The sequence below is a fragment of the Rattus norvegicus genome, chromosome 6, assembly GCF_036323735.1.
Source record: "Rattus norvegicus strain BN/NHsdMcwi chromosome 6, GRCr8, whole genome shotgun sequence".
Lineage (NCBI taxonomy): Eukaryota > Metazoa > Chordata > Mammalia > Rodentia > Muridae > Rattus > Rattus norvegicus.
This window is the reverse complement of record NC_086024.1, coordinates 33071266-33085070: the sequence shown is the minus strand read 5'-3', so window position 1 is coordinate 33085070 and position 13805 is coordinate 33071266. Positions and strand designations below refer to the sequence as shown.

At 40.9% G+C, this 13805-nt stretch overlaps 1 protein-coding gene and 1 non-coding gene across 10 annotated transcripts in view; one reads left to right on the top strand and one right to left on the bottom strand.

Annotated features, from left to right (window-relative positions):
• The window catches only part of Ncoa1 (nuclear receptor coactivator 1), a 277740-nt gene that overhangs the window by 144759 nt on the left and 119176 nt on the right, over nt 1-13805 (top strand).
• Trnas-aga24 (transfer RNA serine (anticodon AGA) 24) lies at nt 3727-3801 on the bottom strand. Its single transcript has one exon. It is a non-coding gene; the product is annotated as a tRNA-Ser (tRNA).

The following is a 13805-nucleotide window of genomic DNA, read 5'->3' as shown; positions in this document are numbered from 1 at the left end:
GCCCATAACTAGCAAGTGTGGTAGAGCTGAGCTGCATGCCCACACCTTAAGTCAGTTTTTACCACAGAGAGTTGGGCCAGATTTGGAGCAGGGAGGACAGAGAAGGAAGAAGTTGCACTTGTGTTCTGCCTCCACACTATAGCAGAGCACCACACTGGGTGTTTATGGGGCGCTTGCTTGCTTTCTTACTCCTCTTCTATTCCACGAACAATTTCTTGGTTTTCTTTAGAATTTAGGTGGAACAGATATCCAAATAATGAAACTCTATCCATTTTCATGTCAGTCGTTTTATCAGCAGATCTCGTCTTAGTGTATTTATTGAAGCATGTCATGCTAGTAGTTCCAGAATGTAATTATACTTGCAAATTTCTCATGCTTTCAGGGAGCTGTAGTGTATTCCAGATGGTCAAATAGCAAAACATGGATGTTTTGTACTTTCTTCTCGTTTATGATTAAGATTTGATGTTACTTACGACTTCCATTCCCTTTGTTGTTTTAGTGAACTTACACCTGAGAAGAATTTAAGTATGTGGTTTAAGCTCTTCTGTAGTCAGTGTTTATCAAGAGTCTTTCATAATACATCTTCGCCCTGTTCATTGCTTAATTGTGTCAATTATAGTACCATTCAGAAAAGCCAGTTGAGCCCTAAGGAGCAGTTCCTTAGGAATGGTATCCTAAATTTATTCTTGCCAAATATTTATTTTAACGTGTTTTAGACTTAAATTACATGGTAAACCTTCTTGAAAAACACTTATGCAAAATTGAAAAAGAATAATTTTTCCAAACTATTGAGTTTTTTACCTTTTCCAAGTACAAATATGGCCTTAGGTTCAAAATCAGTGAAAAGTGTGCTTTCAAATTTAACAGTAATAGTAGTGATGACTTTTCCTTGATCTAGTCATACTGTGTTTATTACCCATCTGGTCTTCCACCTGCTCTCATGTAAAAGTTAGCTTACGGAAGATCTACCTCATGAACTCGGCACATAACAAAGCTAATGAATCACAGAGGCCCCGATCTAGAACTCATGACTTCCTAAACCATTATTTCACTTTTTAGGGTTTTAAAAAGTATTTATTTTTACTATTCTTAATTGTGTATGTATGAACACACACAAATGAAGATGTTGGATACCCTAGAAGCTAGAATTACAGGTGGTTGTCAGCTACCTGGTGTGGGGTGCTGGGATCCCCACTTGAGTCCTCTGGAAAAGTAATACATGCTCTTAACTGTGAGCTGTCTCTCAAGGCCTCGCCTTCTCTAATAAAATGACTTAAAGTACCCACTTTGTGTGTGTGCATGGGTGTGTTGTATGTGCATGTGTGTGTGCGTAACAAATTTTATATTATTCATTTAGCTTATACAACAAATGTCATGTTCAATGTTTTGACAAAAATGTATTGAGAATATTAAAAACAAAATGGAAATTTTTAGTTGTTTTAATTGTGTGTTTTTATTTTGTAAAGTTTTTTAACACTTGTGATTTCGTGTGTATGAATGTTTGTCTGAATTTATATGCACCATGTGCATGTAGAAGCCAGAAGAGGGTGTTTGGATTCTTTTAACCAGGAACTGTGAGGCTTTGAGCCACCATGTGAGTCCTGAAACTTGAACCTGAGTCCTCTGCAAAGGTAGCAACTGCTCTTAGTTGCTAAACCATCTCTCTAGCCTCTCTTATATACGTTTTAGAGAGCTCTGTTCCTTTCCTTGCATATATAAAATTTTGATTTTTACAAAAGGTAAGCTAGGCTGAGCGTCATTTTGAATGAATTATTTAACTGGGATCCCACTGAAAGAAATGCCTTTACACCTACAAGGTAACATTTGGAGAAGAGAGAATGAGATTTGATAATAAACGTTGAAATATCATTATGTATGACCTTTCTAAGACATTCTATTAAGATGTATCTGTACATACATCTTAATGAAACTTAGTAGGAAAATATAGCTGTGGTTTGTAGGAGGACATGGTTGCGTGATACTTGATAAGAAATGCTAGTTTTGACACATAATATTATCTTTCTTCTGGTAGAAGAAAAATTCTACTGAAGTAGAATTTTTTTTTTCCTTTGTAGAACTGCAGTTTCTTCCTACTCAACCTAAACAATGAGTTGGAAAGAATCATTACCATGAGTTTAGGGGAGTTTGTTCGTCCAGCTGGAATACTGCATTTAAAAACCCAATGTTGAAACATTTAGAAAATTGTTCTTTACAGGAGAGGAAAATAGTTCTCTTAGCTCTCATCCATTTTTCCAGCTGAACTCCTGTCGGTCTCCTTTTGATGAATGATAGCTTCCTTTTCTGTGTGTGTGTGTGTGTGTGTGTGTGTGTGTGTGTGTGTGTGTGTGTATGTGTATGTCACGCTTTTTTTTTTAAATTAACTTGAGTATTTCTTATATACATTTCGAGTGTTATTCCCTTTCCCGGTTTCCGGGCAAACATCCCCCTAATCCTTCCCCCTCCCCTTCTTTATGGGTGTTCCCCTCCCCATCCTCCCCCCATTGCCGCCCTCCCCCCAACAATCTCGTTCACTGGGGGTTCAGTCTTAGCAGGACCCAGGGCTTCCCCTTCCACTGGTGATCTTACTAGGATATTCATTGCTACCTATGGGGTCAGAGTCCAGGGTCAGTCCATGTATAGTCTTTGGGTAGTGGCTTAGACCCTGGAAGCTCTGGTTGCTTGGCATTGTTGTACATATGGGGTCTCAAGCCCCTTCAAGCTCTTCCAGTTCTTTCTCTGATTCCTTCAACGGGGGTCCTATTCTCAGTTCAGTGGTTTGCTGCTGGCATTCGCCTCTGTATTTGCTGTATTCTGGTTGTGTCTCTCAGGAGAGATCTACATCCGGCTCCTGTCGGCCTGTACTTCTTTGCTTCATCCATCTTGTCTAATTGGGTGGCTGTATATGTATGGACCACATGTGGGGCAGGCTCTGAATGGGTGTTCCTTCTGTGTCTGTTTTAATCTTTGCCTCTCTATTCCCTGCCAAGGGTATTCTTGTTCCCCTTTTAAAGAAGGAGTGAAGCATTCACATTTTGATCATCCGTCTTGAGTTTCATTTGTTCTAGGCATCTAGGGTAATTCAAGCATTTGGGCTAATAGCCACTTATCAATGAGTGCATACCATGTGCGTTTTTCTGTGATTGGGTTACCTCACTCAGGATGATATTTTCCAGTTCCAACCATTTGCCTACGAATTTCATAAACTCGTTGTTTTTGATAGCTGAGTAATATTCCATTGTGTAGATGTACCACATTTTCTGTATCCATTCCTCTGTTGAAGGGCATCTGGCTTCTTTCCAGCTTCTGGCTATTATAAATAAGGCTGCGATGAACATAGTGGAGCACGTGTCTTTTTTATATGTTGGGGCATCTTTTGGGTATATGCCCAGGAGTGGTATATAACTGGGTCCTCAGGTAGTACTATGTCTAATTTTCTGAGGAACCTCCAGACTGATTTCCAGAATGGTTGTACCAGCTTGCAATCCCACCAACAATGGAGGAGTGTTCCTCTTTCTCCACATCCTCGCCAACATCTGCTGTCACCTGAGTTTTTGATCTGAGCCATTCTGACTGGTGTGAGGTGGAATCTCAGTGTTGTTTTAATTCACATTTCCCTGATGACTAAGGATGTTGAACATTTCTTTAGGTGATTCTCAGCCATTCCATATTCCTCAGCTGAGAATTCTTTGTTTAGCTCTGTACCCCATTTTTCTTTCTTTTTCTTTTTTTCGGAGCTGGGGACCGAACCCAGGGCCTTGTGCTTTCTAGGCAAGCGCTCTACCACTGAGCTAAATCCCCAAACCCCTGTACCCCATTTTTAATAGGGTTACTTGACTCTCTGGAGCCTAACTTCTTAAGTTTTTTTGTATACATTGGATAATAGTCCTCTATCAGATGTAGGAATGGTAAAGATCTTTTCCCAATCTTGTCATTTTGTCCTAATGACAGTGTCCTTTGCCTTACAGAAGCTTTGCAGTTTTATGAGATCCCATTTGTCGATTCTTGATCTTAGAGCATAAGCCATTGGTGTTTTGTTCAGGAAATTTTTTCCAGTGCCCATATGTTCCAGATGCTTCCCTAGTTTTTCTTCTATTAGTTTGAGTGTATCTGGTTTGATGTGGAGGTCCTTGATCCACTTGGACTTAAGCTTTGTACAGGGTGATAAGCATGGATCGATCTGCATTCTTCTACATGTTGACCTCCAGTTGAACCAGCACCATTTGCTGAAAATGCTATCTTTTTTCCATTGGATGGTTTTGGCTCCTTTGTCAAAAATCAAGTGCCCATAGGTGTGTGGGTTCATTTCTGGGTCTTCAATTCTGTTCCATTGGTCTATCTGTCTGTCTCTGTACCAATACCATGCAGTTTTTATCACTATTGCTCTGTAATACTGCTTGAGTTCAGGGATAGTGATTCCCCCTGAAGTCCTTTTATTGTTGAGGATAGTTTTAGCTATCCTGGGGTTTTTGTTATTCCAGATGAATTTGCATATTGTTCTGTCTAACTCTTTGAAGAATTGGATTGGTATTTTGATGGGGATTGCATTGAATCTGTAGATCGCTTTTGGTAAAATGGCCATTTTTACTATAGTAATCCTGCCAATCCATGAGCATGGGAGATCTTTCCATCTTCTGAGGTCTTCTTCAATTTCTTTCTTCAGAGTCTTGAAGTTCTTATTGTACAGATCTTTTACTTGCTTGGTTAAAGTCACACCGAGGTACTTTATGTTATTTGGGTCTATTATGAAGTGTGTCGTTTCCCTAAATTTCTTTCTCGGCTTGTTTCTCTTTTGTGTAGAGGAAGGCTACTGATTTATTTGAGTTAATTTTATACCCAGCCGCTTTGCTGAAGTTGTTTATGAGCTTTAGTAGTTCTCTGGTGGAACTTTTGGGATCACTTAAATATACTATCATATCATCTGCAAATAGTGATATTTTGACTTCTTCTTTTCCGATCTGTATCCCCTTGACCTCCTTTTGTTGTCTGATTGCTCTGGCTAGAACTTCAAGAACTATATTCAATAAGTAGGGAGAGAGTGGGCAGCCTTGTCTAGTCCCTGATTTTAGTGGGATTGCTTCAAGTTTCTCTCCATTTAGTTTAATGTTAGCAACTGGTTTGCTGTATATGGCTTTTACTATGTTTAGGTATGGGCATTGAATTCCAATTCTTTACAGGACGTTTATCATGAAGGGGTGTTGAATTTTGTCAAATGCTTTCTCAGCATCTAATGAAATGATCATGTGGTTTTGTTCTTTCAGTTTGTTTATATAATGGATCACGTTGATGGTTTTCCATATATTAAACCATCCCTGCATGCCTGGGATGAAGCCTACTTGATCATGGTGGATGATTGTTTTGATGTGCTCTTGGATTCGGTTTGCCAGAATTTTATTGAGTATTTTTGCGTCGATATTCATAAGGGAAATTGGTCTGAAGTTCTCTTTCTTTGTTGGGTCTTTGTGTGGTTTAGGTATAAGAGTAATTGTGGCTTCATAGAAGGAATTCGGTAGTGCTCCATCTGTTTCAATTTTGTGGAATAGTTTGGATAATATTGGTATGAGGTCTTCTATGAAGGTCTGATAGAATTCTGCACTGAACCCGTCTGGACCTGGGCTCTTTTTGGTTGGGAGACCTTTAATGACTGCTTCTATTTCCTTAGGAGTTATGGGGTTGTTTAACTGGTTTATCTGTTCCTGATTTAACTTCGGTACCTGGTATCTGTCTAGGAAATTGTCCATTTCCTGCAGATTTTCAAGTTTTGTTGAATATAGGCTTTTATAGTAAGATCTGATGATTTTTTGAATTTCCTCTGAATCTGTAGTTATGTCTCCCTTTTCATTAATGATTTTGTTAATTTGGACACACTCTCTGTGTCCTCTCATTAGTCTGGCTAAGGGTTTATCTATCTTGTTGATTTTCTCAAAGAACCAACTTTTGGTTCTGTTGATTCTTTCTATGGTCCCTTTTGTTTCTACTTGGTTGATTTCAGCTCTGAGTTTGATTATTTCCTGCCTTCTACTCCTCCTGGGTGTATTTGCTTCTTTTTGCTCTAGAGCTTTTAGGTGTGCTGTCAAGCTGCTGACATATGCTCTTTCCTGTTTCTTTCTGCAGGCACTCAGCGCTATGAGTTTTCCTCTTAGCACAGCTTTCATTGTGTCCCGTAAGTTTGGGTATGTTGTACCTTCATTTTCATTAAATTCTAAAAAGTCTTTAATTTCTTTCTTTATTTCTTCCTTGACCAGGTTATCATTGAGTAGAGCATTGTTCAATTTCTACATATATGTGGACATTCTTCCCTTATTATTATTGAAGACCAGTTTTAGGCCGTGGTGGTCTGATAGCACGCATGGGATTATTTCTATCTTTCTGTACCTGTTGAGGCCCGTTTTTTGACCAATTATATGGTCAATTTTGGAGAAAGTACCATGAGGAGCTGAGAAGAAGGTATATCCTTTTGCTTTAGGATAGAATGTTCTATAAATATCTGTTAAGTCCGTTTGGCTCATGACTTCTCTTAGTCTGTCTACGTCTTTGTTTAATTTCTGTTTCCATGATCTGTCCATTGATGAGAGTGGGGTGTTGAAATCTCCTACTATTATTGTGTGAGGTGCAATGTGTGTTTTGAGCTTTAGTAAGGTTTCTTTTACGTATGTAGGTGCCCTTGTATTTGGGGCATAGATATTTAGGATTGAGAGTTCATCTTGGTGGATTTTTCCTTTGATGAATATGAAGTGTCCTTCCTTATCTTTTTTGATGACTTTTAGTTGGAAATTGATTTTATTTGATATTAGAATGGCTACTCCAGCTTGCTTCTTCTGACCATTTGCTTGGAAAGTTGTTTTCCAGCCTTTCACTCTGAGGTAGTGTCTGTCTTTGTCTCTGAGGTGTGTTTCCTGTAGGCAGCAGAATGCAGGGTCCTCGTTGTGTATCCAGTTTGTTAATCTATGTCTTTTTATTGGGGAGTTGAGGCCATTGATGTTGAGAGATATTAAGGAATAGTGATTATTGTTTCCTGTTATATTCATATTTGGATATGAGGTTATGTTTGTGTGCTTTTCTTCTCTTTGTTTTGTTCCCAAGACGATTAGTTTCTTGCTTCTTCTAGGTTATAGCTTGCCTCCTTATGTTGGGCTTTACCATTTATTATCCTTTGTAGGGCTGGATTTGTAGAAAGATATTGTGTAAATTTGGTTTTCTCATGGAATATCTTGGTTTCTCCATCTATGTTAATTGAGAGTTTTGCAGGATACAGTAACCTGGGCTGGCATTTGTGTTCTCTTAGGGTCTGTATGACATCTGTCCAGGATCTTCTGGCTTTCATAGTTTCTGGTGAAAAGTCTGGTGTGATTCTGATAGGTCTGCCTTTATATGTTACTTGACCTTTTTCCCTTACTGCTTTTAATATTCTTTCTTTATTTTGTACGTTTGGTGTTTTGACTATTATGTGACGGGAGGTGTTTCTTTTCTGGTCCAATCTATTTGGAGTTCTGTAGGCTTCTTGTATGCCTATGGGTATCTCTTTTTTTAGGTAAGGGAAGTTTTCTTCTATGATTTTGTTGACGATATTTACTGGTCCTTTGAGCTGGGAGTCTTCACTCTCTTCTATACCTATTATCCTTAGGTTTGATCTTCTCATTGAGTCCTGGATTTCCTGTATGTTTTGGACCACTAGCTTTTTCCGCTTTACATTATCTTTGACAGTTGAGTCAATGATTTCTATGGAATCTTCTGCTCCTGAGATTCTCTCTTCCATCTCTTGTATTCTGTTGGTGAAGCTCGTATCTACAGCTCCTTGTCTCTTCTTTTGGTTTTCTATATCCAGGGTTGTTTCCATGTGTTCTTTCTTGATTGCTTCTATGTCCATTTTTAATTCCTTCACCTGTTTGATTGTGTTTTCCTTGAATTCTTTCAGGGATTTTTGTGACTCCTCTCTATGGGCTTCTACTTGTTTATTTATGTTTTCCTGGAATTCTTTCAGGGATTTTTGCGATTCCTCTCTGTAGGCTTCTACTTGTTCTCTAAGGGAGTTCTTCACGTCTTTCTTGAAGTCCTCCAGCATCATGATCAAATATGATTTTGAAACTAGATCTTGCTTTTCTGGTGTGTTTGGATATTCCCTGTTTGCTTTGGTGGGAGAATTGGGCTCTGATGATGCCATGTAGTCTTGGTTTCTGTTGCTTGGGTTCCTGGGCTTGCCTCTCGCCATCAGATTATCTCTAGTGTTACTTTGTTCTGCTATTTCTGACAGTGGCTAGACTGTCCTATAAGCCTGTGTGTCAGGAGTGCTGTAGACCTGTTTTCCTGTTTTCTTTCAGCCAGTTATGGGGACAGAGTGTTCTGCTTTCGGGCGTGTAGTTTTTCCTCTCTACAGGTCTTCAGCTGTTCCTGTGGGCCTGTGTCTTGAGTTCACCAGGCAGGTCACTTGCAGCAGAAAAGTTGGTCTTACCTGTGGTCCTGAGGCTCAAGTTTGCTCGTGGGGTGTTGCTTATGAGCTCTCCACGGCGGCAGCAACCAGGAAGATCTGCGCCACCCTTTCCGGGAGCTTCCGTGCACCAGGGTTCCAGATGGCGTTTGGTGTTTTCCTCTGGCGTCAGAGATGTGTGCAGAGTGCAGTCTCTTCTGGTTTCCCAAGCTTGTCTGCCTCTCTGAAGGTTTAGCTCTTCCTCCCACGGGATTTGGGTGCAGAGAACTGTTTATCCGGTCTGTCCCTTCAGGTTCTGACGGTGTCTCAGACACAGTGGATCTGCTGCTCCTGGGCTCTCCTCTACGGGACCCAAAGGCCGTATACAGTTTCCTCTTGGGCCAGGGATGTGAGCAGGGATGGGCAGTGTTGGTGGTCTCTTCCGCTCTGCAGCCTCAGGAGTGCCCACCTGACCAGGCGGTGAGCAGAGAGCTGCTGCGGGCCGGGATCCGCTGGTTTGGGACTCCCCCCCCCCCCACGCTAAAAACTGGTTTGGGACTTCCCCCCCCCCCCCCCGAGCTAAAAACTGGAAGTGCCCGGTTATAGAGGAATTTTGCCTCTGTGTGTCCTGAGTTCACCAGGCAGGTCGCTTGCAGCAGAAAAGTTGGTCTTACCTGTGGTCCCGAGGCTCAAGTTTGCTCGTGGGGTGCTGCCTACGAGCTCTCCGAGGCGGCAGCAACCAGGAAGATCTGCCGATAGCTTCCTTTTTTTGGGAAGTTCCTGCTAACCTATTGGAAATGCACACAGAGAGAAAATCTTCAACACTCTACACATCAATACAGAAGATTCTATTCAAGATATTTTCTAGGAAGAAAAATGATAACTCTGAGATTTTAAACAGACCCTTGGATTGGATACATGATTGGATAAAAGAGGAGTAGAAAGGTTGAGAAGAGTAGGGGTCAGTGAACCTTTTCTGTAAATGACCAGATGGTAAAGATATAGATATTGCTGACCATGCGGCAGCTCCTCAGCCCATCTGGTGGAGGACAGAATTAGCCGGAGCCAGGAGCAGATGAACGCGACTGCATCGTTGTACACTTAGCTTCCGGCATTCAAACTGAGCTTTGGTTTGTATGTGGGGTGTGTGTGTGTGTGTGTGTGTGTGTGTGTGTGTGTGTGTGTGTGTGATGAAACACTGATCTCTAGCCATTTGCAAAAGTGTAAGAGGCATTGATGAACCCTGCTTGGCCCAGAGACAATAGTCCAGTTGTTTGTGACCCCTGTAGAGATTAGGGCAATGGGAGGTGGACAGCACTGGTGCTTAAGTGCGCCATGTTGATTTCAGACATGCCACAGGAAATGTTGCTCATGCTACATTCTAAGTCTTGGCGATCCTTAAACTGTGACTTTCTTATCGTCTCTATCGTTTGATTCTTTTGATTGATTTCCAATGTTAGTTGTTTTCTTCTTTGGTTCCTTTCATCTTTTTTGCTTTTGTTTTTAGATTTTTATGAGGAAAACTTAAAAATCTGCTTTTGCTTAAAATAAGAATTTAAGGCAATAATATCCTCTCCCCTTGTTAATTTTTAACATATGTAATAATTTCTATTTTTGTTATCATTTTTCATTATCATTTTAATTTTTTCAAATTCTGTTTTTTAGTATTTAAAATTCAAATTTTAAACATTTAAAGCTTTGGATTTTTTACTAAATGTTATGTTCTGCCTTTTATTTTATTTCAGTTATATTTACCATATTTCAATGACTTTAATTCCTTTGCATTTACTTTAGCTTCTCAGTATGTAGTCCTTACTGGTAAAATGTCTGTATATACCTGAGACTAGTTGTCTGCAATTGTGTTTGTTCAAAACAAAAAAAAAAAAAATGCCAGTCAGGTGTAAGGGGTAAATATCAGCTAGACTGCCCAAGCTACTTCTGTTCTTGTTCCTGAGGCATTTGTCCTTCTGTCAATTACTGAGAGAAGGGCTTGAAATTCTCTAATTACTGGCCAGCAGGCTGTGCAAAGGCCTGCATACCTGCTTTCAGTCCCCTGCCTCATACAGGTGCAGGAGAGGACAGCTCCTGAAAGTTATTCTGTGATCTCCACATGTGCACTTTGGCAAGCAAGCACCTGCGCGCACACGCAAACACACACACACACACACACACACACACACACACACACTGTGCGAGAGTGGCAGGGGCAGGGCACTTAAAAAAGGAAGATTCTGTTATGGTATATTTCTTTTTCTACATTTATTTAGTTTACTTTTTTATATTTTTAAGCTCGGCTAATTCAGCTCTGTTGAGGGGAAGCCTTGAGTGGTAGGTGTGTGAATAATTCTTTGTGCAAAACTGCTAATGGTGTGCTTGATTACTGACAAGGAGTGCGGCAGAGTAAGCACCACCTGTGGTTGAAGTGCTTCAGAGCTGCATTGCTAACAGCATGGACGGTAATGAGCAGGATGCTGTTCTGATGGACACCAGACACAAACGGTAGGAGGTAGGTGTCCTGGCGTCTGTCTGCCTATGACCACAACATTCAAGAGGACGAGGCAGGACGGACGACAGCTCTAAGTTCAAGGCCAGAGATACATGGAGACGGTAAGGGCATAGTAGTGACTTGGAATGATAGAGATGAGAATTTTCTTGTAGTCTCATTAAACATTTATTTATTGATTCTAAATTTCTGAGACAAGGTTAGTTGTAGCTTAGGCTAGCCTGAGATTCATCTGGTAACTGGGGCTGGCCTTGATCTTCCGAGGAAGCTGCCTCTATCTCTCAAATGCTAGAATTACAAGCATATGCCACCATACTCAGTTGGACTGGGCTGAGAATGGAACCCAGAGCTTCCGGCATGTTAGGCAAACAGTCGATTAACTGAGCTGCATCGTCAGTCCCGCGGTTATTGCCTGGATATCCAAATGTAGGCATTATATAAATAATAAGTTCATGACTGATGCAGGAGGATTAGAATCACTGAAATAATTTTGGAGTTAGATTTTTCTATAGGATCAGTAGACCACTTTCCCAGTGTATATGAGGACATGAGTCCAATATAAAAGAGTGAAAAACAGCTTTTATATGTGGTCTCAGCTGAGATAGCACTTTTACTCGTAAACTTTGTTTAGTCATCCAATCTAAAGTTAAAGGGGAATGGAGGCTTTGCCTCTTCTGTCACAGCTGCATCCCCAGCGTTTGACACCATGCCTCCCACACACTGAGTTCTTAGATATCTGATGACTGAAGTCCTGTTACCAAAAGAAAGGATGCATGCTTAGTAAATTAAATATGCAGTATGTAAAAATACCTCACTAAAGTCAACCATGTATTCTCTTAAAGTCGCAGGTCAGTCCTCAGGTTATTCTGTGTCTTCCCACCCCAGGGACTTTGCATGTTGCTGTATAGAACAGTTAGTTAAGTGTGACCATATGGTAACACACCTTGTTACACGACTGGAACTTCTCATTTCATAAAGATGGAATGAAAATTAATTACGTTTTTATAGGATAATTTATGTATTTACATTTCAAACGTTATCTTCTTTCCCCCCGTTCTCCATTCCCCCCTTCCTCCCCCTGCTTCTATGAAGATGCTCCCACTCCCACCCACCCACTCTCACCTCAACATCCTGGCATTCATTCCCCTACAATGGGGAAACGAGCCTTCACAGAACCAAGGCCTTCTCCTCCTATTGATTCCAGACAAGACCATCCTCTGCTACATATGTGGCTGGAGCCATGGGTCCTTCCTGTGTACTCACTGGTTGGTCGTTTAGTCCCTGGGAGCTCTGGGTGGGGAGGGGGTCTGGTCGGTTGATATTGTTGTTCTTCCTATGGGGTTGCAAACCTCTTTAGCTCCTTCAATCCTTTCTCTAATTCCTCCAATGGGAACTGTGTTCTTAGGTCAATGGTTGGCTGCTAGCATTCACCTCTGTATTTGTCACACTCTGACAGAGCCTCTCAGGAGACAGCTATATCAGGCTCCTGTCAGCATCATAATTTTGATACATGAAAAATGAAATAGAAATACCCAGATAGAAATAATTTTATGCCTTATTGATTATTTGCTACCTTTTTTTGTTTTGTTTTTGATATTTTTTTTTATTAACTTGAGTATTTCTTATATATATTTCAGGTGTTATTCCCTTTCCCGGTTTCCGGGCAAACATCCCCCTCCCCCCTCCCCTTCCTTATGGGTGTTCCCCTCCCAACCCTCCCCCCATTGCCGCCCTCCCCCCATAGTCTAGTTCACTGGGGGTTCAGTCTTAGCAGGACCCAGAGCTTCCCCTTCCACTGGTGCTCTTACTAGGATATTCATTGCTACCTATGGGGTCAGAGTCCAGGGTCAGTCCATGTATAGTCTTTAGGTAGTGGCTTAGTCCCTGGAAGCTCTGGTTGCTTGACATTGTTGTACTTTTGGGGTCTCGAGCCCCTTCAAGCTCTTCCAGTTCTTTCTCTGATTCCTTCAACGGGGGACCTATTCTCAGTTCAATGGTTTGCTGCTGGCATTCGCCTCTGTATTTGCTGTATTCTGGCTGTGTCTCTCAGGAGCGATCTACATCCGGCTCCTGTCAGTCTGCACTTCTTTGCTTCATCCATCTTGTCTAATTGGGTGGCTGTATATGTATGGGCCACATGTGGGGCAGGCTCTGAATGGGTGTTCCTTCAGTCTCTGTTTCAATCTTTGCCTCTCCCTTCCCTGCCAAGGGTATTCTTTTTCCTCATTTAAAGAAGGAGTGAAGCATTCACATTTTGATCATCCGTCTTGAGTTTCGTTTGTTCTAGGGATCTAGGGTAATTCAAGCATTTGGGCTAATAGTCACTTATCAATGAGTGCATACCATGTATGTCTTTCTGTGATTGGGTTAGCTCACTCAGGATGATATTTTCCAGTTCCAACCATTTGCCTACGAATTTCACAAAGCCGTTGTTTTTGATAGCTGAGTAATATTCCATTGTGTAGATGTACCACATTTTCTGTATCCATTCCTCTGTTGAAGGGCATCTGGGTTCTTTCCAGTTTCTGGCTATTATAAATAAGGCTGCGATGAACATAGTGGAGCACGTGTCTCTTTTATATGTTGAGGCATCTTTTGGGTATTTGCTACCTTTAGGTACAAAGAGGAGCTTTGTGTGTAAAACTGGCTTTGTCTATTCACAATATGGAGAATAGATATACACTGCTTAAAGAACAAAATCAACACGATAAGCACACACCTGATAAATAACTGCTAAATCTAACTATTTGATAAAGCGATTTAATCTTGTTTTTGTTCTAGCATTTAACAAAATTGCTTCTAGCCTGTATTGAGAATTAGGATACCTGAACAATGTTTTGTTTTTATTTTTGTTTGATATGGGGTCTCCTTATGTAGCCTTGTGTAGCCTGGAACTGACTG